This window comes from Notolepis coatsorum, assembly GCF_963971535.1.
Source record: "Notolepis coatsorum genome assembly, chromosome: 19".
In the NCBI taxonomy this organism is placed as follows: domain Eukaryota; kingdom Metazoa; phylum Chordata; class Actinopteri; order Aulopiformes; family Paralepididae; genus Notolepis; species Notolepis coatsorum.
Window position 1 is genome coordinate 18998043 of NC_140183.1, and position 6000 is coordinate 19004042.

Sequence of the window (6000 nt, forward strand, 5' to 3'; positions counted from 1 at the left end):
CAGACGCAAAAGCCTCCCCACGAAGCACGTGCGGTGTAGTAGGGCCTACTTGGCCCAGAATAGGCATTGAGATATCGTGTAGATTAATAGTTGAATGGTCATAGTTTGGCACCATACCGTTGAGTTGGACGTATTCTATTAAGCTAATAATAGTCTATTTATGTATGGTGCATCGTTCGGTTCGAGTTCTACAGTTATCAGTACCCCCATCGTTCCTGACGTTATCTGGACGCTTATCCAGGCTGGTCAGACCCCTAGTGGTGATTGCATCCGAGGAGCTCCGGGTCAAGAGCGACTGGACCTGTATATTGGATTACTCTACCCGACGACGGCGAGCCTTCCACGGCTCTTGGATTATGCTTTATGTGCTTTGATTATTCCATGGATAAAGGCCAACACTGTCGAGTGTTGGAATTACCCCCCGGAGAGGACTACAGGTGAGGCGGCGCTCTACACGTGAGGTCGCACCACGTCTCTCCGTTGTGGACCGGCAGATACCGTTCCACAGAGGGTCCAGCTCTGTTCGTCTACGGCCCGAGGTTCTGTGGGCACTGGGTCTAAGACTTTGGATTCTCCCAAGACACCGTCGGCCAGATGGGATACCGCCAGCGACTTCTCTAACCCCCCCCCCCTCCTACTGTCTTACAACCAGCGGGACCCCCCCCCCCCCTTAGTGTATCCAGCTATAATTATTTAAGTACTATCGCTATCGTTTCCTAAATATTCCAGGTTGTATACTTACTCCCTGCGCAACCAGAGATTGGACATTCAATGTTGATTTACCTACGAATACTCATTTGCCATAAAAGTGCATACTTAACATTTCAAATCATAAATGTAATTAAGTGAATATTGTGTACACCCTTTGCTGTATTAAATATTCGATTTGGTCCATTTGTGTTGGTTCATTTCATCAGGTGGGAAAGTGTTCATCATACTTATATCTTGTACTGGGTGGCCAGAAGTTAAAGTACATGAGGTAGTGGTATTAAATATCATATCTAACAATACAGTCAGGGAATTGTACCCCTCAGCTACAATTGGTCCTTCGAGCCGGAGGGTAACTAGTGTAATATTAATATAGTGTTATTAATATCGAAATGGCCTATGATGAACACTCCACGAAACGATCCTCCTAACCTAGAACGCCCGCGGCGCAGACAACAGACACCTCAGTACTTAGAGGCTTACACTGTCAGTCAACTACCTAGCCTTCGACAAACGGTAAACGTAGTAAAAGTAGAAAGTAAAATTATGTCTGACCTTAACGACCAGGTTTCCCCGACCACAGAGGCCCTAGTAGGTCCTAATGTAACTGACCAAGCCCACGGTGGAGACCAGGAGGGAATTGACATGCCTTTACCCCCCGCCACTACTAAAGAAGTAGTCCCCGACACGCCCCGGGAGGAAGACAACCCTACAGAGAGAGAACTCTGCACGGAAGAAGAAGAGGAGAGCGCCGAGGAACTAGAGCTCCAGGACTCCCCAACGAGTACCCCCAGGAGCGGTTCACGCAGGAGCGGCTCACCTCCACTACCAACTTCCCCCAGCGAAGCGGAGAGGATACTACAACAGGCGTTCCTCGTCAGCCTGACAGCCTCTACCGAACGCGATCGGCTCCAAGCACAGACGCTTAGCGAGCGCGAACGTCTCCAAGCCCAGGCGACCAGCGAGCGCGAACACCTCCAAGCACAGCAACGGAGCGAAGAACAGCGCACAAGTCTGGAGATGAGACGCTTCCAGATGGAAGAGAATATGGCAAGAGACCGCGCCGACGCCCAGCGCACCGCTGCCGGTGCCCAAAGAGACGCAGAGCGCGACAGACTACAAGCGCAACTAATAGAGCAGCTGATCAAAAGGACAACTCCCTCTCCCTCCGCCAGGGGCTCAAGGAACTCGTCGAGACAGCAGTCAAGAGCAGCGTCACCGCAACGAGCAAGCGACCCTGAACTTGACCAACAGACCGAGTCTAGACCCCCCGCAGACCCCCTTCCCATACCGGTCCAAGCGAGACCCAGCTACAAGGAAGGAGCGGCCTACACTGCGGAGAAGCTAAATAAACGATTACAAGATCTGGAAGATTTGATAGAAGAAGAAGAGGGAGAAGAGGAGAACCAAGCCCGACGACAGCACAGTACTCCACCGGACCAGGAGGTCCCATACAGTCCAGGCTATACCCCCGCGGCGCTGCGCTACAGACCCCCGACTCTATTTACGGGTGAGCACGACGCACGACCAGCCCAGAGGAACAGTACCTGGACCAGCGGGCCATGGTACCCTGCCAGTACCGGCCCACAGCGAGGCGCAAGAGGGGACTCGCCCAGGAGGTCTCTCCCCCAACGCTCGCCGATGTATTCGCCATCCACGGCGTCATACAACGCCACGCCATCAATCCCAGACTTCGCCTATGAGAGTCGAGCACAGTACACGGAGCTCCGGATGTGCTTAGAGACAATGCTGGCGGATGTCATTGATGAACGCCACAAGTATGCAATATTATTGAAGCACCTGAAAGTACAGCGAGCACACAATATAGCGCTAGCCTATGCTACCTCCTCGACCCCATACACAGCGGCCCTTGCAGCGCTGGATCAAAGATATGGACGTATATGGGATTACGTAATCCAGGAGATAAGGCATATTGACCGCCTACCCCCAGCCACAGACAATCGCTCACTAGATGACCTGTCAATCAAAGTGCAGTCCCTGGTGGGGATGCTGGGAGCTCAACGGGAGAAGGGCAGGCATGAGCTGTACGCCAACTCTAACGTTGAGAGGATTTTGGAGAAGCTGCCACCCGCAAGACAGGAGCGCTTTCGGCGGCAGAGGGACTACCGAGATCCCGACGGCCCCGAGCCATCCCTCCTTGATCTGGCCGACTTCCTGGCGAGAGAGGTCAGCAGCTTACGACTGGACACCTTCGGGCGGAGCACACCAAGCTCCAGAGAGGGACCCAGGAGAATAAATGATGGAAGAAGATCGGTGACTGTCATGCACCAATCAGAGTCAGTACCGAGCAGTAAGAGTCACAGCACCCCCTCGAGGAAGGAGAAGTGGAAGATAGCGTGTCCCTACTGTGAGAAAGAACACTGGCTGTCACAATGTGACACATTCACAAAGATGAATGCAGAAGAAGTGAGCCAATGGATAAAGTCCAACCGGCGCTGTTATCGATGTGCGCGGCCCCACATGGCAGCCGAATGCCGCCTAAAGAAAAGGTGCAGCCGGTGCGATGGAGCCCATCTAGATATACTACACGATAGTAACGGAAGACGGCCTACACCTGCACCACGGAGCGGCACCAAGGCAAGTGTCATGTACATTGACCCCGCCAGCAGCAACGGAGCTCAAGTGCTCTTAAAGGTAGTCCGTGTGACATTGAGCTACCAGGATAAAGTCATGGACACTTACGCCGTCCTTGATGACGGGTCAGAGAAGACCCTTCTGCTCGCCTCCGCTGCGACTCAACTGGGACTGCGGGGGAGCAAGAACGAAATGACGATTCGGACAATAAGAAGAGATTTAAAGACGATAAAGGGCGAGAATGTCTCCTTCACTATCGCAGCCAACGGGCAGCCAGAGCGACAGTACAAGATCACAAATGCTTTCACCAGCCAAGAAATAGGACTCTCGCAGTACACCTACCCTGTCACCAAGTTGATGGATAAATATGTGCACCTGCGCCAATTACCTATCCCGCTCATAAACGGCGCTACCCCGACCCTGTTGATAGGCTCCGACCATGCAGAACTCATAGTCCCGATTGACCGGGTCCATACCGGTCCCCGAGGCTGTCCTGCAGCCGTCGAGACCCGCCTAGGATGGACATTGCAAGGCCCCCTCGCTAAATCTCTCAACCGAACAGCAGCCACTAGCTGCTTCCACTCCAGAGTGACAGGAGACACCACACTCCTGCAGCCTGTCGAGAAGAAAATAGACTGGCGACGCCGTGCGCTGCTCCGCGCCTCCCTGATCAAAGACGGCTTTGATCTCCGGCAGCAGGCCAGCAGCGACCCCCCAGTATTATTTGCACTACAGAAACACGTCACAGAGGACCCAGCAGCAGATGAAGAGGTCCAACACAGTGTGAAGAACAGTTTCTACGTAGACAACTGTCTACAAAGCGTCTCGACTCAAGAAGAAGCCGAGGCTCTCCTAATCAAGTTACGCGCCTCCCTAATCAAAGGAGGCTTTGATCTCAGGCAGTGGGCCAGCAGTGACCCGCACGTATTGCGCAGCCTCTCCTCCGCAGACAAGGCTGCCAGCAGCGAGACCTGGATGGCGACAATCCCAGGAGAAGCCCAAGAAATGACACTAGGATTAGTCTGGCGCTTCAAAACAGACTCGCTCCACTATAGACACAAACCCTTGGCTCCAGAGCAAGGAAGGTCGGCGGCGATACCGACCACCAGACGGAGTGTGTACAGAACACTCGCCAGACAATATGACCGGTTGGGATGTATTCTACCTTACACCACCAGGGCAAAGATGATTGTACGAGCACTATGGGACAAGGACCAGGGCTGGGACGACCCAATACCCGCACACCTTGCCTCAACATGGAGAGAGTGGGAGACGGAACTCCGCTCACTCCCAGGTGTCAACATACGCTGCAGCTACTTCCCATCCACAGTGAGGCCAGAGACATGCGAGATTGAGCTACACGTCTTCAGCGATGCCTCCGAAGTAGCCTACGGATCGGTTGCTTATTTGCGTGCCCAAGAGATGGGAGGAGAGATACACACTGCTTTCATACTGGCCCGCTCAAGGATAGCCCCACGTAAGCAACAATCTATCCCACGTCTAGAGCTCTGCGCAGCCCTCGCAGGAGCGCATCTAGCCACGTTAATCCAACGTGAACTCACCATTCCGGTGCATAGAACAATCTTGTGGTCAGATTCCACGACAGTACTCACATGGATTAAGTCTGATTCATGCAGATACAAAGTCTTCGTGGGAGTCAGAGTCACCGAGATTCAGGAACTAACAGAAGAAGCAAGCTGGAGATATGTGGATACCAAACACAACCCAGCCGACGTCATCACCCGGGGAATGTCCCTGGATGACCTAACCCGTCACAACATCTACAGTGACGGACCAGCATTCCTCCAGCTCCCGGAAGGAGATTGGCCTACGCCCACCCCGAGGGAAGCAAGTAGAGAGGAGGCTGAGAACAAGAAGCCTATGTTCTGTGGACTGAGCACTGTCGCCTCCACAGACCCGAACATAGATGACTGCATTACCCTAGAGAGTGCGCAACAAAGGACATTCCTGCGGCACCACCCAGAGATTCAGTCCACCACTGACATGTCAGCAGCTGACTACGAAGAAGCAGAACTTCTTCTACTACAACGAGCCCAGAGAGACTCGTTCCCCGATGAGCTAGACTGTCTACAGGGAGGAAACCCCGTCCCATCAGACAGCAGACTGATTCACCTGGCACCAGAGAGTGACGCACATAATATCATCAGAGTGGGTGGTCGCCTGCGGAGAGCCCCCGATCTACCAGATGACATTAAGCACCCGATCGTCTTGAACAGCCGACACAAGGTCACAGAGCTGATCATAAAGAAATACGACGAGGATGTGCACCACGCCGGAGCAGAGAGAGTCTTCGCGGAGATCAGACGTTGTTATTGGATATTACAAGGGAGAGAAGCAGTACGGCGCTTCCAGCGAACCTGTCTAGACTGCCGTAAGTGGCGCGCGCAGCCCAGCATACCACGGATGGCTGACCTACCCCCCTGTCGCCTCCGAATCGGCGACAAGCCATTCCACTCCACAGGCATGGACTGTTTTGGCCCGTTGTATATAAAAAGAGGAAGAGGCACCGAGAAGCGGTGGGGTATTGTATTCAAATGCATGACCACCAGAGCGATACATATCGAGCTCCTTCCGACCATGAGCACAGACTCATTCCTTATGGCCTTCTGGAGATTCATATCACGGAAAGGACAACCGTCTACATTGTTGTCTGATCACGGGACCAACTTCAAAGGC